Here is a 26,799-nt window from a genome sequence, read left to right on the forward strand (position 1 = left end):
GAGGACCTTCTCCCCATTCCAAGATTGCTTAAGGATATATTTTCTCTAATGCAGCATTCTTAAGCAGATTTGCCTAATAAGATTTTCCTTTCTCTGAGCAACAGAATGTTGTCAACAATATAGGTAGGGTCCATCCAGGTTTAATTTAATACCTAAAGGGTTCTTTAATGTGAGACTCTACAAAGATGATCAAAAGAAATAACTGAACAAGACTAATGCCACTGTATAGTATGGCAAATAGACAGGGTTTACTGAACTAAAATTTTATATTGTACAACATACTACAGATATTATTTGGTGGGTTTCTGCTACTCACTCACCATTCGTCATCATGAAGAAAATGAAAATAGTTAGCCATAGTCTGAGCTCTCATCTAATTCCTCTTCTTTTTGCCTTTTCTAAGTTATTTTTCAAATTGAGATATAATTGACATACATTGCGTAAGTTTAAAATATACAACATGTTGATTTGATACATTTACATTTTGCAATACAATTATCACAGTAATCATATTAGCTAACACCTCTAACATGTCACATAATTATCAATTTTTAAATTCCTTTAATTTAATGTCACACCTCCCAGGTGATTCAGCCTGAAATATTTCTTCATGTGTCGAGATCGTTATTACTTGTGGGGAGTAGAGTCTCAGTTTCTACTTGTGCAAAAGCATCAAAGTTCACTCAACATATAGAGGCTTTACCTCAAGTATTCCAAGGAAGCTTGTTTCCTTCAACAGAGTGTGAAATATCTGTGCTGCTAGTAATGGACTATCCCAAGATGTTTACATTTGCTGTCACTCCTTCACCACCTTGCCCTCTGCTGTCTCTGTTTTGAGGAAGAGAAAGAACAGGTGGGATGACCCTGGCAGTCCAGTGGTTAAGACTCTGACTTCCAATGCCCGCGGGGTACGGGTTCGATCCCTGGTCAGGGAGCTAATATCCCACATGCCTCGTGCCTCATGGCCAAAAAACCGAAACATACAACAGAAAAAATATTGTAACAAATTCAATAAAGACTTCGAAAATGGTTCACATCAAAAGAATCTTAAAAAAAAAAAGAGAGAGAGAGAACAGGCTCTAGCAGTCATAAGACCGGCTACTGTTGTTAGAGCCTGTACACAAACTACCTCCTCACTATTACTTACATTTCTTATAGAAGAGAAAACAGAGGCTCTCAGAGGTGGAGTAATTTGCCCACCATGGCAAGGCCAGAGAGAGATACAGGCAGGATCTAAATTGAGGTCAAACTGCCGACTGAGCTCTTAAGAATCAGACAATATATCCGCGTGAGAAATTAAGAGGTACAATAGGACTTCAATGGAGAGGCAAAAATAATAATAATAAACTGTGCCTGAAGAGATCCACAAAAAAGGAGATCTTTGGGAAAGGTCTCAATAATAGCAGCTGCTCCCCCAGGTTTAGCACAACAACAGTCCTTTAGAGAAAATATCCTACACACCCACTAACTGGAATAAACAGGGCACCTGCGGGCTCCCCCTTCCCTTGCTGGTTTGTTCTCTGACGGCTGCAGATGGCAGCGTGGCTGGCTGACTTTTTGTCTAGACAGAACCTACTCCCCACAGCTCACATAATTTCTCAGATGCTGCCAGGCCACCTCCACCTCCTCCTTTCCCTCCTCCTCGTTATTCTGTATTCTCCGTGCTGCTCCCGTCCTGTGGAAAGGAACACATCAAAGCCATATGGAGTCATTCTTTCTGGGCACCCCACGTCCTTTCTCTCTTCTCCTTTTCCTGGAACATTAATATTAATAGCTTGTTTCTTCACAGTTGCTTTCTTCTCCAACCTCAAGGGACCGGAACCTTTTCTTGGTCTTTGTGACAGACGGAGGGAGGCCTCATTTGAAGGCGTGGGGAGGTGTGCCGGGAAGCACAGGCATGGATGATGTCTCTGATGTAATCCCAGGCCACGCAGTGCAAGCACGTGATGTTGGCTCCACTGCCAGTCCAGTCCACCCGAATATTCTTTGTAATATGTGTCCTTTTGGAACAGGAAGAGAAAGAAATACGCAAACGATCTAGCCAAAGGCCAGTGAAATCATTCCTAATCAATAATCACTGGTTTTGCAGCCAGGCTCTGCACTCATTTTGCATATCTCATCTCATATAATTATCACAATTCTACCGGCTTAATATTGATATCCCCATTTTATAGACAGGGAAACTCAGGCTCAGAGAGAGTCAGTCACTTGCCTAAGCTTGTGAGCTTGAAAGTGAAAATTCAAATCTCCTTCTAACTAATTTCAAAGTCCGTATTTTAAACCTTCACCATCAACTATTTCCTATCCTGGAGCCTCTATTCAAGCTGAAGTACCAGAAAATGGAGACAAGAAGAAAGGCTTCTTTTGTGCTCAGTGGACCCCACAGCATCAGCACAAGAGAGCTGGCGCAGCAGGACCCAGCCTTTGTGGGTCTGCCTTCTCCTTTCTCACGCCCACTCCAGTCCAGTTTGGTACCATCTCTGAGGTTCATGGAAGTTCTGGCATGGAGAGCTGTGAAGCCAGAAGCCATTGGCCAGATCTGTGCTCACCTGCCCTCAGAGAATGCCTGATTCCCCCACTGTGCTTTCCCACCATGGGCTGGAGGATGGCTGCACATCAGGAATAACAAGAGGAGATGTACCAGGCTGACTGGGGTGAATCCCAAAAGGTCAGTGGCCACCTTGCCATGGGGAAAGGTGACAGTGCTTCAAGTTCAAGTTCATGGACATAACAAGATATGGAAGTGACAAAGACACCACACCTCTGTAGTTTTGTTTTGTTTTAATTTTTAATGCATTCCCTGGACTCTGAAAGTCTAAAATGGTCAAAATATCTAGAAAGTTCATCATGGTTTACTACGCTTTGTGTGATATGGCTTTGGCGGGCTTTTTCAGCCTGACCATGAACAACTCTCTCTCTCCTAGCTCTAATCAAGGCAGCCTCCTTTTCTTTCCTCAAACACATCAGGTTCCTCCCTGACTGAGGGCTTTCCAGCCTCAGGGCTGCTCCCTCTGCCATTTACCCAGCTCATCTCCACTTATCTTTTGAGCTTCTTTGTTCCTGCCCTGTCAGATTAGGTGAGTTCATCAGACTGGGCAGCCACCAGGCACTAATTTATATAGGGCACATTTGCCTGTGAAGGACCAGATAGTAAATATTTTCAGCTCTGTGGGCCATAAAGTTTCTGTCACATCTACTTAACCCTGCTGTTGTAGTGTGAAATCCAGCACAGATAATACATAAGTGAATAGGTTTAGCTGTGGGTTCCAAAACAACCTTATTTACAAAAACAGGGGGCCAGCTGGATTTGACCTGTGGGTCATAGTTTGCTGACCTTTGCTCTAGGACATCACTGAAATACAGAGCTTCGGAAGCAGTTAACTCAGGTTTCCACAGTAAACTAACGAACCATGTACACCAGTCTTGATTCCAGAAAAGTGAGTCATACCTTGAGTATAAATTGAAGCAAATATTTCTTGCTGGGCTGAGCCCACCTGTGATGCGTATTTTTTTAAGAGATGCATGTTATTGGCAGTCAGCTGAGATCTGGAATCCCAATAATCCACGGGGTGAAATGGGAGCAAATTATTTATTTTAATATCTATATGTTGGATCCTTTAACACGTTTCACAAGATGATTTCTGTCTTGGGAAATTACGAAAGAAAACTTAAGTAAGAATAAGAACTACGGAAATACAGAAAACATTTTGCCAGAAACATGCACAAATATCAATTCTGCTTCAGTCAGTGGAAGTCAATTAATGGGTGGAGCTATTTTGGTATACAGTTTTAATTAATTTAAAATAAGTTTCTTGGAAGTCTGGCTACATTCAGGCCATGGGTTCCATGGCTATGCCCTCTGTTTTTACCACCCACCTCTCCCAGGCAAGCCAAATTACAGGTTCTACTGCTATCAGTTTTATTTTTGGATACACAGACTTCCCACCAGCTTCCAGTGTCTGGTGGAGCCCAGCAAGAGCCAGCCAGAGGAAGTTCTCTTTATTTATTCTTCAACCGTTAATTGGACACTTACTACGGGTCACGGGACACGTGAATGAAACACTGACTCTACCTATAAGGATCTCCCTGATCAGGTGAGTAAGTAGGTCATACGCATGAAATATGATTCAAAGAATAAAAATAGCATGCAGCACTGAGGAATGCACCCACATATGAGTACCACAGCCACCTGCACCCTGTGGCCCTCAGCCGTATGCATCCTTGTAGTGAGCTTGCTGCTGGAGCCTCGGGCTGTCTGGATAAAGGCTCAGGCCACGTTGGGGCATTAGAAGACATAAAGGGCACAGAATGATGGTGCTGTTGGGAGAACATGGGTGACCACAGCAAAAGAAAGAAGTGTTTAGACCTTGCATAAGCTCAGGCTCCCCAAGACTCTTCCAGAAATGCCCATTACATCAGCTGGTTAGTTGAGTTATAACTCTTCATTGGTCCATGGGTTCTGGATGGGCTGGCACTGCCAGTAACAGAATGCAGTTCTTTAATTATTGCCTCTTTTTTCCTACCCCCACTAATTAGGATGATCTCCAGCCACCCCCAAAATATCTAACCCAGTTATAGTAAGAGAGTTGCTAGAAGTCCCTAGCAATGTCATACTGGGGCCCAATGGACGTAGCAAGAACTAAAGGGAAAAGCCATTAGGTTGTGCAAGATGCTTGGAAGCATTCTATAACCTTCCCAGCTACAGCATAGTAAGAACCCAGAACCTAGATGTTAGGACTGGGTCACCAGCCTCAACAAAGATGCAAGACAGGTAGCTAGAAGGCCTGTACTCCTCTGACCCAGTGGATTTGTCACTCTGCATAGGCTGCTAGTGACAGCTCTGCGATCGCCCCACAAAGCACATTCATAAATCCATGCCTGTCTGCCGCATCAGTGTATATTCTCTCTCATACATATCCTGAAAAGATCTTGTTTTCTGTTTCTTTAGTAAAATGAAGTGATTTTTTTTTCAAATCAGTTTCTTCCTGCCTCCGATAAATAAAAGATGAACAAGTTTTTTTTTTTAATCTGTTTGAAAGCATACCAAATTATTAGCCTGTGTGGGACAACTATATTTTTGAGTCCCTCTGATATGTTTTCTCATTGCTTCTTATACTTCTCTTTCATAACACTTTTCAAAGTTTCAATTAATTAATGTTTTGCTAATTCTTTCTCCAATGTCTCTTCTGATTGTGTACCACATGAGGACAGGGGCCATGTTGCTTGTACCATTTAGGTTCCTTCAATATTCATCTGCTGAATGAACAAAGGAATGAAACTGATTTTTTCTTCCTTTTTTTAATGGCTGCATTGGGTCTTTGTTGCAGTGAGCAGGGGCTACTCTTCGTTGGCGGTGTGCGGGCTCCTCATTGTGGTGGCTTCTCCTGTTGCAGAGCACGGGCTCTAGGCGCGCGGGCTTCAGTAGCTGTGGCACACAGGCTCTAGAGCGCAGGCTCAGTAGTTGTGGCGCATGGGATTAGTTGCTCCGTGGCATGTGGGATCTTCCCAGACCAGGGATCGGACCGTGTCTCCTGCATTGGCACTTATTCATCACACCTCTGCTGGGAATGCCTATATTTGGGCTAATTATCTCTGACTTTAACCGTGAGCCTGTCAGTATCAGATGCTCCATCTAGATAGCCCCCATCTTGATGAGGGATGGAAACATCTCCATTGATCCTTGTGGTGGGAAAACAGGATGAGAGGCAAAAAGAAAAAGGCTGGTTGGCAGAGAAGGCATTTGCCCACTTTCAAGCCCAATTATTAATATTCTGTGGAAAATAAGAAACCTATTTAATATTCTGTGGCAAATAGGAAACCCAACACGATAACAAATAACTTCCTGCTGGACATTTCAAGTAATTCAGACTCTAATTCTGCTGTCTGAAAAACTCTAATTCTGTTGTTTGGCTCTCCTGGAGTCAGGGAGCCAAGGCTGAGTTACAGTTTGCAAGGCCAACGTATTTCTGAGATCACTCCAGGAGACCTAATGGGAAAATTCAAATGAGGCCACCTGCTTTATTACATGTCAAAAGGAGCATGCCCCCTCCTCCCTGGGTGCAACTTATTCTCCTAACCCTACAGCATGGGAAATGGGATTTTGCAATGGATTTTTTTCCTTCAAAAGTCATCATCCTTACCAAGCCACCAAGCTCTTCATTGAAAATGGATTTAGATAATTTGGAGTTTGGTGTGCTGGGCTTTTATTATTTTTTTTCCAATTTTCTTTTTCTGTTCAGGAAGAAACCCATTCTGGTGTAGTCATGCCCCATTGAACAGAGCCAAACCTAGATATGATTATTTCCTCTGAGATGAAAGCAGCCTAATATGGAAGAAGCTATTGAAATTGAAATCCCAGAAAACTACCAACCCAAGGCAGGGATATTTTTATCAATGATGCATTCTCCCAAGAGGAAGGTTATTAAAATTTCAATTTTATATCTGTGTGTATACATATATATTCACATACATATGTTCACACATATATGAATGTGTGCATATAAATACGTATATGGTTTTATATATACTTATATATATACATATATGTATATACATATATATAGTATATACATATATATAGTCTTCAGAAGGAAGACATGCAGTAATTAGTGGAGAGAGCAGAATCACTAACATCTAATTAGAATGGAAAGAGAAGTAATTTTTTAAAACTGTCATATATTTAATTAAGAAAAATTAGCATTTGGATGCATGGCTACCAGTTGGTAATGAGGTGAAGAAAAGCAGGTTTCAAGAAAACTGGGACGAGTTCTAAATGCACACTCTGCCCCACACTCAAATAACCACAAACAGACCCTCTAACTGGAGCAGCCATGTACTAAGTTGAAACTCTTGTTCTATCAGGTTTCTCTTCTTGTTAAAGAAGCACTGGAAGCACACCCAGCCACACACCTTAGCTTTAAGAGGTTTCTGTTCTTTAGAAGTGAGCACGGTGATGTCATGTGGGTGTGGCACTGTCCCTTGCTTCCTTTCCAGAGACTACAAGAGACCTTTAGATGTTTAAGGTCTGAATGTGAAGTTCATACAGAACCTTGTAGTTCCACTTGGCCCTCACCAGGCAGGATTCCCAAGAAACAATAGATTGTTCCTTCTGCCAGCTATGCTTGGTCAGTCACTGGTTGTTTCTGTTGTATTTCTATCCTTTTTGGTTTGTTTGCTTGTTTGTTTGAGCCCTGATTTGGTTCTTACAGGAAATCCACCAGGGCAGTTATCGTAGTCCATTCAGGCTGCTATAACAGAATTCCATAGACTGGGTGAGTTAGAAACAACAGAAATTTATTTCTCACAGTTCTAGAGGCTGGGAAGTCCAAGATCAAGGGGCCGGCAGATTTGGTGTCTGGTGAGCGTCTACTTCCTGGCTCATAGTTAGCCACCTTCTCACCATAACCTCACATGGTAGAAGGGGTGAGGGATCTCTCTGGGGTCCCTCTAACAAAGACACTATCCCCACTCATGAGGGCTCTACCTCCAGCTCCAGAAACCATCATATTGTGGATTAGGTTTCAACATATGCATTTGGCAGGGACACAAACATGCCATCTATAGCTACAGGGGACTCTAAAATTTGTACTTTGTGCTCTGTGCTCTAAAATTTCTTGGCTTAGAAAACACTAGACTTCCTGGTCCTCACAAGGAAAATGCCTGCTGCCTGATTAAGTCAGGGCTTAATCTCCCTGTATAGTTCCTCCTGTTCTTTTCATTGCCTGGAATATCCTTTCCCATCTTTTCAACCTGGCTCTCTCCTAGGCATCTTTCCAGAATCAGTTTTGGCCTCTTTTACTTTCTATACCCCTCTGGGCTGAAGTCCATGTCCCTGTATATGCTCCCAGAGACCTGTGTTTCTCCCTTTCACTGACCTCATAGCAACCAACTGACTGGATCATGAGTCTCTCTCCCCAATGCCATACTTGGCAGGAAGAGCACCTGTCTTTATAGCCCTTATATCCATAACATTTAACACAGACTGAGGAAATTTTAAATGATTACTAATTCAATTTAATTGAAAATGCTGCTTCTTATTTTGTAGATATCACAGTGGGCTAGGTTATGCTGCTATAACAAATACCCTGCATCTCTGTAAAGACCAAAAAATTACCTTAAAATGAAAAAAGTATCTCTCACTTGTACTAAATGTCATTAATATGCCCGTTGGGGGCTCTGTTCTATACTGACCTCCGTCTGAGCCCCAGGATGATCGACAGGCACTATATGGAACACGGCTGAGTTGCCATGGCTGAAGGAAAGAAGGCCCTGGCAAGTAAATACTTTGAACCAGAAGTGACGCACATGCCCTCCATTCACAACTCACTGGCACGAAATAATCATATGGCCCCTTCCAAGCACAAGTGAACCAGGAATTTTACTCCTGATCCTAGAAAGCCGAGTGCCAAATATTTGAAAATGAACACTCATGATTTTAGAATAACTGCTGCTGTTTGTATGCATGTGTGCATATACATACAAATATAGTTTTACAAAGAAACAGGAGTCATGTCTTATTTGTCTTAAGAACCTAAACCTAGCACTGTACCCAGAACTAAATGACTGTATGTTCTACTGGCCTCTTATTATGCTTTGACTTCTGTGCTTTTATATAAGCTGTTCCTTGGACTTTGAGCTCTCATTATACTCTGCCTGCTTTCACCTGATTATGCCCGATTCATCTTTCAGACCTGTGATTATATGGGACCTCCTCCAGGAAGCCTTCATTGGAAATCCCTTATACACACACCACCATACTGTCCGTAGTACCTTGGTCTCTCCTTGTCACAGAGTCCTCCATCCTAGAATTTAACGCTTTACTTCAGTCTCCTATCATCTCACACTAGACTGAATGTTCCATGAGGGTATGAATCCTGTCTTATCCAATAACAAATAACCACTGCATCCCCAATGCTATTAGCTGCTCAAAAAATATCTTTGAAGGAATGGATCAACTTATGTACAAATGAATAGATGAAATCTCAACTGCTTCTATATTGTTTCAAGATGGTTTACTCTAGTTCTTTGATTCCTTGGCTGCCTTGCAAGAGAGAAAGGAATCTATTTCCTTTATTCATCCTCATGTTTAATCCAGAATCACCATCCAGTTCACCTTCAGATATACTTCTCTCTGGCCAAAATTTTAATTCATCATTTTTGTTTTATTTCTAAGTTGTTAAAGCCCCCTTTGGTTAATAGAAGACATTTTCAGAGCTCTCCACTCTAAAGTTTATAAACTCATTACACACACACACACACACACACACACACACACACACACACACACGTATTGTACTTAGGGACTTGATTTCCTACATTTAGAATGGAAGATATGGCCATGGCTGCCTCTAGAGCTCCTACTGGCTCTGACCCTCTGATTTTATGACCATACAGTTGCTGCATTCCTATTTCTTCACCAGTGCTTTCTTTTTTAAACTTAAATTCCTGAAGCTCTGACCAGCTTAGCTGTTTCTAAGCAATCTTAAGAAGGATTAATCTTGTCTGGAAGAAGGTGATATGTTAGGTCATTACTCCCTTGGGATGGGCAGAAAACTTTTTCTTGTCATCAGCAATACTGTCTGAAATTCCACCATTCATTGATTCAGTTTTTCTGAGATTTGTGTGCCAAATTCTATGCTAGATGTTTTCCCACAGGTGAGTCATAGGTGCTAAGGTAAACCTCTTCTCTTCCTCTCACAGGCCACTTGCCAGTGATGTAATCTCTGAATAAGACACGATGTAATCTTCTCTCTGCCTATGAAGTCTGTTTTACTACAACTCATTCTTCCTTGGAGAAGTTTTCTGTGACCCTTAAACTAAAGCATCTATTCCTGCAATCTGTCCCCACATCACACTGTGTTCCCCCCCCCCATATAATCCTCCTCATACCTGTTGTAACTACCTATTTACTGTCTGTGTTTCCCAACAGAGAGCAGGCTTCACTGAGAGCATGGTGTGTGACTCTTACCCAACTGCTGTTTCCCAGTACCCAGTACATTATTCAAGTGCTTTCTTAACAGGCACGTAATAAATATTTGTTCAATGTGTGAAAGAAAACTTCCTGGTTCTGTATGAGAGTGAACTAGGGGTAAATTCTACAATCAGTAGTGGATTATCCAATTCTCAGGCTAAGCATGTGCTTAGGGCACAGGGTGGCAGGTGGGGGAGGGAAGACAGTTAAAAAAGCATAAAAACTCCTTTGACAAACTGATTCAGAGATTTGGAATCAAACCATCCCATAAGTAGCTATTTTAATGTTAGGATACATAAACATTTTGTGTTACTTCAAAAAGGTAAAAGCCACTTTGTAGTCATTTTCTTTCTAGAGTAAGAAGGCTACCATTACCTTTATTAAAATTAAATGAATGGTCTCTAAAGTCTCGACTGAACTTATAACTCAAAGGTCTTAAGATATCCTTATCTAATCTTCTATTTGTACTCTTGCTACAACTTCCCAACTAAACAACTTCCCAACAACAAGCTAAATGTTTGAAGTGAAAAAGAGAGGCCAGCAGTTGTGTGCCTGATGAACATGTGGAGAAAGGAGGAAGCTAGATCTGGACTGTTAGTCCTGGCTGAGTACTGAGGCTGCTGCAGTGCTGTGTAAGGCGCTGCTGAGCAAACGTTCCAGTAAGTCTCATCTGTTACTTCATATGCGTAAACCTGAGTGCATTTAGCAGTTCCCAACTTTCAAATGTGTTCAAATCCAAAAGCACATTTCTTCGTCAGATTCTTTTAAGAATTTGAAGCCATTTTCCCACAGAAATAATAGTGTTTGTAAGTTTTCCAGGCTAGTGCATCAAAACCCATTTTTTCCATAATTTAACTGAAATACATGTTCAATTACAAAAGTAGAAAACAATGCTGTAAAGGCATCGATTTCTTTTAAATGCCATAAAACATGTCTAAACATGAAGAGTAGAACAACAATACATTTAAAAGTCATGATAATTTTTCAGGCCTCAGGTTGGTTAAGATACAAAACTTAAAATAAGGAAAATAAACAGGAATTCAGTTTTATGTTGCCAATTAGTATTTGTAAAAGCAGCACATGGAACACACGACTACTTGTTTCCTAACATCCAGTCTCTCCCTCTTCATTTAGAAAAGGAAAGTAACACTTAATCTGTAGCTGGATACAAAGCCAACCGGAATAAAAAGCATATTCCACAGCCACCTTTGCTGCTAGGTATGACCATATGATTGATTCCACCAAAAGGGTGTACCTGAAAGTGATGTTGTAACTTCCAAGTTATGCTTCTAAAGTCCCTTAGCCTCCTCAATTGACTGGCACACAGAAATACTGGGGGGCCATCCTAGACAGTACTATTGAAGGTGGTACCCTGGGGAATGATGAAGCACAAGACAGGTTTCTTAGACAGTCTTATGGAACGAGGCCTCCCCATCAGTTCTGAACCATCTACTTAGTGACTGCTATGTCAGAGAAAAATTAATTTCTAACTTGTTTATTTTTAATCTTTTTGTGATATATATATATACATATATATATATATATATATATATATATATATATATACACACCTATATAGTCCTAACTAATATGAACAAAGGATGATGATGTAGTGAGGAATCCTGTGGGGGTTCTGGAGGAAATATCTCAGAATTTCCAGGATGGGGCTAGTACAAAAAAAACTGTTCAAAACTCACAATTTTTTTCTTTGAAAAAACCTATTTTTTAACTTCATGAATATTTTCCAAAATAGGTCATAGGGATATGTTCTCCAGACCATATCCTACAGACTAAACCAAAATTTCTATTACAATTTCCCTCTTCCTTCCTTCTTCTTTCTTCCTTCCTTCCTTCCTATCTTCCTTCCTTCCTTCATTATTTGAACGCCAAGATATACTAGGCATTAGGCTGAAAGTATAGCTATAAAGTTTAATAAGGCACAGTGTTTAGTCCTCAAGGAAGTTACAGATTCATAAGAGAGAAAGAAAAAGAAAGGACTAATAGCCCTGCTGTGTGATAAATGCTATAATGCAGTTATTTCCAAAACTCTGGGGGAGCCCAGAAAGAAAAATGTCTTTTGAAAATTAGCAGAATCCTTGCCTCAAAAACTGAGAAAAGAGGTTTTGAGGAGTCACAGTTAAAGAGTATGGGTTTCTTTCTGAGTCGATGAAAATGTTCCCGAATTGATTATGGTGATGGTTGTACAACTCTGGGAATACACTAAAAGCCACTGAATTGTACAGCTTTAAATGGGTGAATTGTATGGTATCTAAGTTCTATCTCAATAAAGCTGCTAACAACAAAAAAAAAATACTGAGGAAAGATTCAGAGCTTCATCAGAAAGAACTTTTAGTTAGCCTGACTCTTCCAAAATGACTGGATACATGCACATGTATTCATTTGTACATATATGATTACAACAAAATAAAGCTAAAAAGGTTTTTATTTTAGATCCAAATTTGCTTGATGATAAGAGTCAGAAACTCAGGCACCTTCATAGAGAGTCTGATTCAGAATGTTATGTTTAACATATTTAACAGAAGACATAGGGTAGAGTACATGTATCTGTGCTCCTTGCCATGGAATATCAGTGGGTACTATATAATCAAAGTTTGAAAAGTCCTTAAAGTTATTCTTGCACGTTTGACATTGTCATGAAGAAAATTTGTCCTATCTAAATCACTGACCCAGGAGAAGGATGACAATTTGTGGACCAGATGGGCCCAACCCAGAATAGATGATCCCCATGTGAGAGCAGACTCACGTGTCAGCCCAGCTGAGACATGAGACCAGAGACTCTACGAGACAGGCTCAGTCTAGATCTGCTGACCCCCACCCAACTGACAGAAGACATGTAAGCTAAATAAATTCCATTGACAGGTGGTTGTTATGTCACAAAATTATAGACAGAGTTAACTGATATGAGGCCAAGTAGCACTTATGATCAGGCAAGGTGAGGACACTTCTGTGGTCCTTACCACCACCTTCTTTTTTCCTCTCTTAACTCAAATGCCAACAACTGCTCCTGACCCTCCAAGTATAACCTTGTCACTTCTGGGAGGCTCACTGTTTAAGGTGCTACACGTACAATTGCTCTAAACTCTGAAACTGGAGGAACAGAGATAAATCAAAATCTTCCTATTGTAGGAGAGAAACTTCAAGTCATTTTCTCTCATTACCAAGCTGTTATCCCCAGCCTTTTGCTGCTAGTCAACATCCACATCTCAAAACCAGAGCTCTTACGTGTCACAGAACAAAATCAATAGAATTGATCCCAGGAAACAATAGAGGCCTTTGCCCACAAACTCATTTTTCTCTTTTTAAAACCCATACTTCATTTTCAAGTTCATGTGACTTATTCACTCAACATGAAACTTGTGCTCAAGTTGAAGTAGAGGGAGTTAGTTGCTGTACCATTTTTATTTTCCTTTATATGTGACTTTTACCTGTGCCCCCACTCCAGGGATTTCTCCGTAAGTACTGACATGGGATTTTATAGCTCATACTGCTCTTCAGGTTCTCCCAAGACTAACAGAAGTTAGGACTTACCTTTTACAGAAATCACAGAATTGCAAATATTTGATTTGATTTTTGTAATTGTGTCTTACTAAACTGCATCTGAATTCACAATTTTAGGTTCCCAGTGTTTGTCACGATGTCAAACACATGCTCAGTAGACACTCGTTATGTACCTGAAGACAAATCAAAATCTTTATAGAGAGAATTTATATTTTAGATTCAAGATCAGATATTCTCTAAGTGGTCCTGAAATTCAAACAATGAATGACAACTTCCAATACACACATACATACACACACACACACACACACACACACACACAGACACACACTCTCACACACACACACATACATAAAAGAGACAGTGTAGAGGAGGTTTGTGTTTTTTTTTCCTTTTTTTTGCGATACGCGGGTCTCTCACTCACTGTTGTGGCCTCTCCCGTTACGGAGCACAGGCTCCGGACGCGCAGGCTCAGCGGCCATGGCTCACGGGCCCAGCCGCTCCGCGGCATGTGGGATCTTCCCAGACCAGGGCACGAACCCGTGTCCCCTGCATCGGCAGGCGGACTCTCAACCACTGCACCACCAGGGAAGCCCCAAGGAGGTTTTTTTTAAATTGTGGGCTTTGGAATTAGACAAATTTGAATCCTGATTCTATTATTTTCTATTTGTCTTTCTAGCAAATTAGTTCAGCTATCTATGCCCCTATTTCCCCATCTGTAAAATGGAGATAAAAATCTCACAGAATTGTTGTAAAATTAAAATCACTTAGCATATTCCTCATGCACAGCAATGTAATACATGGTAATAAACTGAATGACTTTTAAAGACCTTCCAAATTATTTTTGGTATTTTTAAAAGAAATGGAAAAAAAACATACCAATTTTAAAGGAAGAGTGTATCAATTCAGAGATATTATTCCATTAGGCTTTAGAAACTTACTTTTGATGAATTAGTCACTCTGATCATATAACTATGGAAACAGCATACATGTGGCTGAATTAGAAGCTCCCAGCCCTGCTCTATGGGAACCACAGAGACTGGATTAATAATGGAGACTGGATTCATTCCCCGAAGTGCTCATGGGGAATAGAGGACTTGGAAAAGGTGCTGGATCTCCTGGTGCTAGGTCCACTTAACTCTCAGGGTGTTCTTTACATTTAATGAACATTTGTAAGTGATGGGGCTAGAGAATTAAGTACAAACTCCTAACCACATTGCAGCGGAGCAACCACCTCAATCTGAATGTATTTCCCCAACTAAATTCAAAGCCTTGGTGGTCCCATATGACTAAGGTTCAGGCCTTAATCATCTCTGAACCCCTAGAATGAACTTAGTACCTGGCATGTTGCCTGTGCTAACTGTTTGTTGCTTGTTGACGGAATCAATGAATGCCTTTTACAATAGGCCCACAAAGGTCATAGTGGCAAACAGTGTCCTTTTTAGGTCAACAACAATAGCCTTCAACACTGAACAAAGCACCTCGCCCTGTACGGTGCTCTGACCTCACCTGTGCAGAGTCCAAATGGGACTGAAAGGCCCCCACACTGGGCCACACCGAATGACACCTGAGATTACCAAGGCTCAACCCATCAACTCTTTGGAAACATCTGCTGAAAACACTGTGTGAGCATGCTTACACACACACACTCACACACTCACTCACATACACTTTTCTCTCAGGAATAGTGAGCACCTTAACTAAGTATTTGTCTAGGATTAGGAACAGACATTTAACTTCCCAAAGACGTACAGTATGGTTCCTGGTTCCAGGAACCATACATTTATGTAAAGTATTTAAATCGTGACTTTCTAAGGAATATTCCAGAAATGATAACTATATTTAAATAATGAACAGAATGATGGCATCCACCAGAGAGGCTTGACCGGTTCATGCTTGCCCATGAACTCCCGTTACATGGGGTTTATTCTAACTGTATAAAAATAAACAGATTCCCAATCCTTATCTCTTGAGATTGTCCAAATTCTGTCCCAGTAAGGCTATGCCCTGGGTTTCTCTATTTTTATAAGCTTCTAGGTGATTCCCGTTCCAGGCATGAGAACCACTAACTTGATTCAACTCTAAGACCTTTCCACTCCTAATAGTCAGTCAATCAGCCAGCTGAGAAGGCTGCAACATCCATCACCCCACAGATCTTGAGGTGCTTCATGTGGCTACCTGGAAAGGTGTACCTGACTTCTTTAGCTCCCCCTTAGATGTCCATCTGAAAGCTGTAAGCCAGGTATGAGAGGATACCCACCCCAGCTAGATATCAGCTCTTCAATCAAGAGTATATTTTTTACTGGGATCCCCTGCACAAACTTCAAAGATTTTCTCAGGGTCCATGTGTGAATCCAATGAGTCTAGATGTCAATCACCCTCCATGCTCTAAGTTTCTCTAGTCCCCAGAGCTAAGCCAATCACTCAGAGCCATCAGCTAATGTTAAAAGATTCTACCCCCTCTTCTCAGGTTCTTTCCTTGTTGAAACCCCAAACCCCATTTCACCTAGACCCGTGATCTTAACGTCCCCCCTTTGCAAAAATTCCAGAACCAAGAAATGAGATTGAAACTTTGTCACCTGGGTGTGTGTAAGGACTTGGGGTAAGTACAACTACAGGGTCAAACCAATCACCCTGTAATCTTCTTTAGCATCCCACATCAACATGAGTAAGTAATTATTTGTGCAACTTTTCTTTGACAGCACCTAACACTGTTGTAATTTGATAAACATCTGTGTAATTTCTTACCCAGTGAGTCTCTGCCAAAAGATCACTGCTATGATGACAGAGACTCTGACTTGTCTTGCTCACTCACATCCCCGGCACCTAGCACAGAGTCTGGCACACAGTGCTCAATGAATTCTCAATAATACAGAAAAATGTGTCTTGTTGTTGCTGCATGGGATGTTAGTTTCCTGCCCCCTAGGAAAATTCTCTTTCAGAATCAATTTGTGAAGATTTATTGCTCATACCAACCATAAGAATTCTGAGTTCCCTCGCCTGGGTTCTAAGAGGATTGAGCAACCATAAGATGCAAATACCTTGCCGTGTTTAAAGCCTCAAGTCAACAATCAACAGACATGGGCTATCTGTAGTAGTTGAGGAGAAGGGTGATGGACAACTCTACAAGGCCTCTGTTCTGCTCCTCTGATAGCTACTGCACCGTAGACACTACAGGCAAGTGTGCAGTGCAGGTTAAATGCCCTGCTTCTGGCAGAGAAGAAGCATCCAAAGCCTGTATTCTGAAAGATATTGACTGGGACTTGAGGAATTAGGGGAGGAAGGGAAATAGAGGGGAAGGGATAAAAGGAGAGAAAAATCTTAAGGGAGAAAGAAAAGTGAGTCCAAGAGTGTTTAACCAATCAATCAAGGTATATTTTTATCCCAACTTACTCACAAAGCACTCCTTCTTCCAACAAACTAAAGCATCTTTCTTAAATCCTCACCTAATATTTGAGCAATATAGTGGGGATGAAATCAATTTTTCATATTTTACAGAGCCAAAGAAGCTGAAAAGGGTTTGTAAGAATCCAGAATGATTCAAAATCAGAGGTTTTAGAGCTGGGATGGATCTTCCAGAAATCTTCTGGTTCAAATGCCTGACCTTGGATAATTTAATTTCCCCTGTTTCATAGATAACACAAGCTGGTTCTAGGCCTTGCTTCTGTTAGAAAGGTGTGAAGGGGCTCAAAACAGCATAACCTGGTCCACTAAACACAGTGCTTTGCAAAAATGTGCTCATGACTTGGACAAGCTAGGTCCTTATCTAAGAGACCCAGTGATTCCCAGACTCGTCAGAACTTATTTCAAAAACTTAATAAGTGATTTCCATATGTCAGCTTCTGTTCAAAATCCTTTAATCCTCTCAACAACCTGGTGAGGTAAATACTATCAGTATTTAGATCTTACTAGTGAAAAAAAAAAGTACAGAGAGGTCAAGTAACTTTCTTGAAATTGCACAGCTAAAAGTATCTGAGCCAGAACTATGAACACAAATATAACACCCCCTAAATCTGGACTCTTAAATCTCTAGGCTACAGTGCCTATCATGTTAATATTCTATCAATGTGTTCCTTTTAAGGAAGGAACTGCCTTCTTCCTTTTTTTCCTCTCAAAGAAAACTGTGTTCAGAAAGTCCTGATAATCCCATTACAATATCAACACCCCAGAGAAGGGTGAAAAATTGTGTGCATGCTGCATGTGCTACGCATATTCTGATTTTATTAAAATAAAAAGTTGAACTGCAAAAAAAAAAAAAAAACTGAGTGCTAAGAAAGGTGACACCAGGCACAAGATCTGGCTCACCTCAGCTGCATTCTTCTAGTGAGTATGGCAGCCAAGAGGAAAAACCATGCCCAAATCATTACCCCAGAGATAGATGAGAAGTAGGCACTAAGAATTATTTTATTCTGCTCTGGGGCCCATTTTATACTCACTCTTCATTTCCCCATGTTTTTGGGAGCCTGTCTTGCGATAGCTCTCTATCCCCAAACAGAAGTGTTCATTTTCCCCACTTCTCTGAGGGGGGCGACAGGTCAAAATACATGATGTATTGAGAAGTGACTGGGTCCTTCCACGGTTTACATGTTCTCAGAGTAACAGGTCCAGAGGACCCCTGATTCCTGCAAGTACCCGATTACAACACCTGTCCCAGTGTCTCCCAAAAGCCTGAAGACTACCCTTCCCCACTAGACTGAAGCTCCACGAAGACAGGAGAGCACTTACTCTTTTCACAGTGGAGTCCCCGGTGCATAGCTCAGAGCCTTTCCTATCAGGTATTCTCAGTAGATATACACTGCTTCCAGCCAGTGGTGCAACCAAGGGCAATTTTGCCTCCCAGGGGACATTTGACAATCTCTGGGGACATTTTTGGTCATCACAACTCGGGAGGAGGGTGGGAAGCAGTAACACTGTCATCTAGTGGGTAGAGGCCAAGGATGCTATTAAAAACCCTATGAGGCACAGGACAGCTTCCATAACAAAGAATTCCCCGAACAAAGTAACAGTCCTGCTGAGGGTGAGAAACTCTGTTCTAATCCAGTGTAGCCCTTTGATAAATGAAGAAAACTGAGAACTGAAGAGATGATATTTCTGACCCAATCTTGCTCATCAGAATGGTGGCAGAGTCAGACCTGGGACCTGACTCCCAGCCCAGGCTCCCTTCCTCACTGATTAATATTCCAGAAATTGGGACAGGTCTCTTCAGAGCACTCATGTGGTTTCTTAGGCCAAACAAGCTCATTCTAAAAAGAGAATCTTAGATTACAGCATGATTTCCTGCTGTCTATTTTTACTTAAAATAAAAAAAAATCTACATAGCTTAGTGTATATAAATAAGGCAAATGTTGTATATATATGTATCTTTAACTGCTTTTTTCTTCTTTAGTTTTCCACAGACTGATGAGACATTGCTTTTTTTATTACTCATTTTTCTAAAGATGGGTTAATTGCTGGTTAAATAGTGATAAATTAAGGACAAGGAAGTAACACTCTCTCGAGTCTCTCGAGTCTCTCGAGTCTCTCTCTCTCTCTCTCTCTCTCTCTCTCTCTCGTTATGTCTTTAAAGAGAGTTGTCTGAAACAAATATGGGGAAAAAAGTTAAATCCACCGACTTTGAATAGTAGTTGCATTATTAATTTTTGTATTTTTCAAACTCTAGGCAAGATGACCTCAGCTTGAAACCGCTGACCATCCTTCAAGATGACTTGTTTTCACAAGTGTTCACAGGCTCCAGGAGGCAAAGTGGAAGCCGAGGAGAAGCAAAATCTTTGGGTCTAGGCAGCTCTGCCACTTTCTTGGGCAAGTTAATTAGCCTCTCTGAAACTGAGTTTTCTCTTCAAAATGGAAAATTTTTAAAGGAAAACAATTATAGGGATGTTAAAAAAAATTAAAGATGAATTAAGTTCCTCCTGAGAAGAGTGAGCACACACTTGGTGAAGATAGTAGATGTCTGCTTTTTACTGTCGACAGAGCTTTTACTTTCGAAAGAAGACTAAAAATACCAGGGCAAGAATTAATAGCTAAAATATATTCCTCCCCCTCTTCTTCCTCTCCAGTCAGTAACCTCCAAATTCTTCAGGCACTACAACATGATGAATAGTTTGCTCTGGGATTTAACGTGGTGACTTACGTCTGCTACCAGCTCCACAGATCTCAGTAAGCACTGATTACCTAGTGTGCATTGGTTACTGCACTAGACATTCACAAGGATAGAGGAAGGGCAGACAGGAATGACTCTGATCCACACCCCTCCCTCAGGAAGCTTACAATTTAGTCAGGGGACAAGACAAGGGCACACACAATCCAAAACCACATAGAATGGGGTGCATGCAAGGTTGAGACAAGATATTTATTCCATTGCTTCAAACATCAGATTCCACTTCTGGCTGGGCACATGTGGGGACATTAGACGTGACCCTTCGAGGAGGAAAAGCTTTCAAGGAGAGCTTTCAGGGAGGAGCACATTTCAGCAGGAGAGAAGAGCCTGGTTACAGAAGGCAGAGAGCATCAGTACGTAAGAAGACTGGTTTTCCAGGAGGGCAGACTCTGCAAAGGGAGCTAATGGGAGCTGAAAATAAAAGGAAAACAGGCTTTGAAAAGGGAAATGTACCTTTTCTAAAATTTATTCCGTATTATTTTATTTATCTCGTAGGCAAATGGGAGCTGCTCAAGATTTTGGAGCAATGGTGGGATACACACTGAGAGCGTGCTTTCAAGAAGGTTATTCAGCAGCTTTAGGAAGAACAGATGAGTTGACTGGTGCAGGGCAGGGAAGAGACTATAAAGATATCGTGAAGCTCTTCAACTGTGACCTGTTCATTTATTCCTTGGTTTGAATTAGAATTAGGGTCCTATGTTTGGAAGGAGTCTTAAAGGTCACTTGGTGTAACCTTGTACCTGGTGCAGGCGGTAATGGGAGGGTCACTGGGACACAGAATGACGCAGGGTGTTAGTGAACAGCTCAGCTCCATAGGAGACAGAGAAGCGCAGGGGAAAGACCTCAGGCGTGGGAGCCAATCCCTCCTGCCCAATGAGCAGAGCAACCTGGGGTAGGCTACTCTCTGAGTCTTGCTGTCCTTCCATGTGAATGCTAACCTTCAATGGACAGAGATGCAGTGATGCAAAATCATATATCCTACCCACTGTGGCCTAACACGGTAGACACATACATACTCTCCCTCTTGGTCTCAGCCAAAATCTTCCTCCCATTCACAGGACCTAATTTCATCTTCCAGAAGCACACAGGACACGTTTGCTACCAATTTCCTAAGACAAATATTAGAAGACAGAAACCATGTTGCCACAAGTCTTCTCTTTGCTAAAAGATTAAACATCGCCTTCCTCAGACAACATATCTTCCAAAGCACTTATCTTTGCAATCTTAATATATGCACTGTGATGAAGTCTAAATTGGTCTTTAATATAAAACCATATTCCTGTGTAGGGTGAGGGGTAGACTTTCTCTAATGCAGCCCCGATTATCTAACTCCTTCTAATGAGTGAATTTGCTTGGCTAAGAGGGAGAGATGGGGCTGATGATGATGATTTGTTGGTGATCTCTAGAGACTTCTGACCCCTTTTTCATTCCACCAGGCTCTAGTCTGACAACTTCTCAAATGTAGTCTAGGACAAGCCACTGGGAAAGTAAAAAAAAATTGAGAACCACTGGTGTAAGACACATGGATCAGTGTTCTGGCTGACTACCCGAAATAAACTAAGACTAACACGATTAAAATAACTTCAACACTTCATGTTAAAGAGGCATGGATGAGCTCTCGTTAAGGCAGCGCATAAAAGAGCACTGAAGTTTTCAGTACAGTTAGTCTGGCCTGGGAATCCAAGTATAGCCCTGCACAGGAGGGAAGAAGTAAAATGGGTAGGAGTGACCCATGGTCCCATCAGTGTGGAGGACAGGCTGCTTCTGCTTTAGAGAACTGGAGCCTCTCCTCCAGCTGACCCCATGGTTCACAGCAAACACTCAGCAACATGCACAGACCCCTTGTTCTGGACCAGGCTCTGTATGAGGTCTTAAGGATGACAAGGTGATTAGCCCAGCACTGCTGCTCTCAAGCGGCTGGAAGTCTGGCTGAGGAGACTGATAGAGAACAAGAAAGATCATGGCAAGATAATGTGCTAGATGAAACAAGGATAATCGAAACCTAGATTTTGCACTTCAGGTCTAAGCAGGGGGCCAGCACAGAAAAGACAGCTCAGTTTAATACAGCCATTAAGAGCCAGGATGGAGATTTATCCAAAGTGCCATCGGGGGCAGGGGCGGGAAGCAGAGCCGGGGAGCCTTCTCAAAGCTAAAATTTCACAAGGATTTCACCAGGCTGAAAGAACAGGCAGGGAATTGCAGGCCAATGGAATAACATACATATCCAAAAGCTTACTGGCAGGAAAGCCCAAGGAATATCTAGAAAAGGGGCAAATGTACTTATGGGTTTTTCAATCCTTAAGTAATGTGGAGTCAAAGAAAGGCTTTTAAGCATGGAAATTATACAAAACAGATTACAGTGGAATCCTCTGGTAACTGTGTAGAGAAGGAGTCAGAGGAAAGAGCCCAGAGGCAGGGAGAGCTGTTGGAAAACTCAGTCCAGGTCTTAGATGAGGTTGTGGATTAGGGCAGTGTCTTTAGGGATAGAGAAGAGACAGTGGGTTTGGTAAACATTTTGGACAAAGAGCTAAATTGAGATGTATCACATCCCTGCATAAATATTTGAACATGGTGCTGTGCTATAATTGGGGGCCCAACAATTAAAGGACAGGTCCTGATATCCCCAGTACAAACACAGGAGAATCAGCATGAAGTAGGGCCACTTTATTTAGGCACTTGTGCTCTGCAAAGATGCCAGGACAAAATTAAATACTTTATTTCACTAAGTATTTATTAAGCACCTCACCTCACCAAATTCCCATTTATTTCCAGGCACTGTATTATGCTCCCTACATACATAATCTCATTTACTATTTTTTAAAAAATGTTTAAAGGTAAATTTTATTATTTTACATATTTTAAAATAATAAAACCAAGTTTGAATAAGTTGAAGTACCTTGCCCAAAGTCACAGTTAATAAACTGTTGGCTTACAAATAGAGGGGAACAAAGCAAGAAAATATTTCAACAAATATTAAATTGAATTTAAAATGTCTATATTCCGAGAGCTTATGTGGCCCAGTCTCTGACCATTAAATAAAGCCCCAAAGGAAACAGTTTCTCTCATACATTGCTGGTGGAAATGCAAACTGGTGTGCTGCATCTAGAAGGGAATTTGGAGATACTTAACAAAATTTCATACGCACCAACCTTTTGACTCAGCAATCTCACTTCTAGGCATTTATCCAGCAGCTACACCTCCAACAGTATGAAAATATACATGCACATGTTTCTTTATTGCAGAATTGATTGCATATGCAAAATCTTGGAAACAACATAAATGTCCATGCATTGGAGAGTTATTGAATAAACTATAGTCCATCCGTACATTGGATAATAGGCAGCCATTAAAAACAAGAGAGAGAGAGGAGACGATTTCCCCGAACTATTATGCGATGACTTTAAGAATCTTTGTTTTGTTTTTTTTTTTTTGCGGTATGCGGGCCTCTCACTGCTGTGGCCTCTCCCGCTGTGGAGCACAGGCCCCAGACACGCAGGCCCAGCAGCCATGGCTCACGGGCCCAGTCACTCCGCGGCATGTGGGATCCTCCCAGACCAGGGCACGAACCCGCGTCCCCTGCATTGGTAGGCGGACTCTCAACCACTGCGCCACCAGGGAAGCCCTAAGGATCTATCTTTAAGTGAAAAAATAGAAGTATAAAATGTCTTCTATAGAGCATGCTATAGCATGAATCCTGTTAGGTCATTTTAGCCAGACCCCTTTCCATACCCCTAATGTTTTCTCTTAGTAATTTTTTCATCCACTGCCCCTCACCTTCCTCCTTGGCTATAAATTCCCATTGGTCCGGGCTGTATACAGAGTTGAGCCCAATCTCATGGCTCTATTGTAAAATCCCATTGCAGTGGTCCCTCTACCTACCATGTTGGTCCTGAATAAAATTTTCTTTACCATGTTTAACATATGTCTTTGAATATTTTTTTCTTTAACATTAGTAAATTTGTTTTTGATGCAGGAGAATGAGTTAGAAATTCTGAAACTACTTTATGTGTATACTTGGATTGAGTAAGTAAGTGAATATATGGTGAAAAATGAAGGCCAGGTTTCTCCCTGTCAGAGAAAGGAGCTATAAATAAGGAAAGGAAGAAGGTGACAATAAATCCAGTGATATTGGATTAGGATCAGAGATATTAGTATGAACTCAGTGTTTTAATATATGTGTGTGCACAGATAGATAGGTAGATACAGAAATAAATATATATGCATATTTTACATTAGTAAGTAAATATACACAAATTTCATAGGTATCTTTCGAGAAGTCTTAGAAGCAATAACATCTCAGTAGCAATAAGCATATCTAGTGCCGATATTTTGGTTTCTAAATTTCATTATGTGATAAAAGGAAACAGAGATCCTTGAAAAAGTAGGAGATTGGAGGGCAGGTGCATTAAAAAAATATGAGCCTGGAATATATATGGCACCAAAAAACAAGGAAATGTTCAATAAATAACGTAGACATGTTGAAAAGACACAGGGACCAACTTGAATAAGCTCCCACTGACTAAATCTGGGACAATTTGAGCAACAAAAAAATAAAATAGTAATAGATTATAACCCATAGACTAAAATAAATATCCATGTGTCCATACTAATAAAAAATATAATTGAATAATAAATAAATGGGGATGAAGGGACTGCTCTTTCTTACAGTAGAATTCAACTAATAATTTTATAAGGAATGATGAAAATTAAAAATGACCATTAGTAGACACCACAGTGACTATTGTTGCTGGGAAGTATCATTGAAGTATGCTAAAGTTAATGGGCAAAAGTGCAATGAGAAACAGGACATTTGCATAGTCTCAAAGTATCTCCCCACAAGATATTTATTAATTACAAAGATGAAAACACATTTACAATGGAGATTTCTGGCATACAGCACCTTAACCAAGTTATCAAAATCGATATTATCAGTAATGACACAAACTGAACTCATGCACCTTCTGATATGATGCACAAAGAAGGATAAAGGTCGTAACATCACTTCAGTGGCGATCTTGCCAAAAATACTTAACTCATCTAATCAGACAAACCCAGATCAGACTGAGGGCATTCTACAAAAGAACGACCAGATTGTACCCTTCAAAAGTGTCAAGATCATCGAAAAAGAAGGGAGGAAGGGAGGGAGGAAAGGAGGGAGGAGGGAGGGAGGAAGAAAGGAAGAAAGACCAAGGATTTCACAGATTGGAGAGACTAAAAATACCTGATAACTAAGTCAATGAAGGATTCTAGATTGGATCCTGGACCAGAAAAAGGACTGATCCAGTCCAGTGGAACAACTGGGAAGATTCAAATATAGTCTATAATAATAACTGCATCAATGTTAATTTCCTGATTTTAATCATTGTAATATGTAAGATGTCAACATTAGTAGACACTAGCTGAAGGTATGTGGAAATTGTGTACTATTTTTCAAGTTTCTGTAAGCCCAAAATTATTTCAAAATAAGAATTGAAATACATACATATGTAAAATCCCAAAAATGGTACTAAGGTACTATTACAAGGTACTAAGTTAATCAGGCTCTTCTCCCTTGCTACTCAGCTCTTAGCTCTTTGTTTTGCATATTGACAGTATCACTGACATTTTTTTCTTTTCTTCTCACCTGCATTCTCTAGCAAAGGGGAGCCCAGGAACTGGCCCAATATACAAGGATCCTTCCCCTTTCTTCTCATTTCCTCATTCCTGTCTCTCAGTTCCATATAGAAAAAAATCCATGGGTCAAGTTAGTTAAAACAGATCTCTCACTGCAGAGTGGGAGAAAGAGAGATGTTGACTGATTGACAACAATTATTTTTAATGAGTGGAAGAAGGGGGAGACTTAAATGTTTCTGTCTCTATAGCACAAATACAATCAAAGACCAACAAACTCTGGTTGGATGGTATATATCCTAAGAGGGGTCAGGAAGGAATAAAGTAATCTGAGGTGAGGAAGTGGGCTGGGCTGATGGCCATATAATTACCATATAATTACTCATATAATTACCATTTTCTTTCTTTGTGTGATCAAAATATTTAAGATCTACTCCTTTACCAACTTTCAAGCCTACAATACAGTATTGCTAATTATAGTCATCATGCTATACATTAGACCCCTAGAACTTAGTAACCTTTTAAGTTTATGTCCTTTTACCAACATCTCCCCATCCCCCCCACACCCCAGGCAACTATATGAATTTGGCTTCTTTAGATTCCACCTCTAAGCATGATCACACAATATCTGTCTGTCTCTATCTGACTTATGTCACTTAGCATAGTGCCCTCAAGCTTCATCCATGTTGTCACAAATGGCAGGATTTCCTTTTCTCATGGCTGAATAATATTCCATCATATATATATATATGTGTGTGTGTGTGCACACACACCATATTTTCTTTATCCATTCATCTGTCAATTGACACAGATTCTTCTATTTTTTGGCTATTGCAAACAATGCTGCAATGAACATGGGGGTACAGATAGCTCTTCAAGATACTGACTTCATTTCCTTTAGCTTATTTCCCAGAAGTGGGGTTGCCAGATCATATGGTAGTTTTTATTTTTCATTTTTTGAGTAACTGTCATAACTGTGTTCCATGGTGGCTAGACTACTTTCCTTGGATTCTAATCTCAGCTCTGCCACATACTAGAAGGGTTTAACCTTCCTGAACTTCAGTTTTCTTTATCTATAAAAATGAGCAGGATTAAACTAAATAAAATGACATATAAAGGAGAAGCATTACAGCAGTCTTTGTACTAGGTATAAGGAAGAGAGATGAATAAATCATAGTCTGTGCCCTCTGGGTTGCTCAAGCATGATCTCCAGGTTCTGTTTTATCTTTAGCTTAAGAAGCTCTATGGTCCAGTTATTAAGACTGTAGGTTCCAGGGTCTAATCTAGGACACTGTTTAAAATCTGGTTCTGCCATTTACTTAGCAGTGTAGCCTTGAAAAAGTTCTTTATCCTTTCAGCTATTCAGGAAAATGGAGATAGTATTTACTCCAAAGTGTCAAGGTGAGATTAAATTAGACAATGCAGATAAAGTGGTTAACACAGCACAGGTATATAACAAATCATTACTACTAGTATTATTCTTATTCTAGCATTTGTTTATCAGTGGAGACACCACTGGTTAGAGCTGGATAATTCTTCTTTG

Source organism: Grampus griseus (genome assembly GCF_964374135.1).
Source record: "Grampus griseus genome assembly, chromosome: 17".
In the NCBI taxonomy this organism is placed as follows: Eukaryota; Metazoa; Chordata; class Mammalia; order Artiodactyla; family Delphinidae; genus Grampus; species Grampus griseus.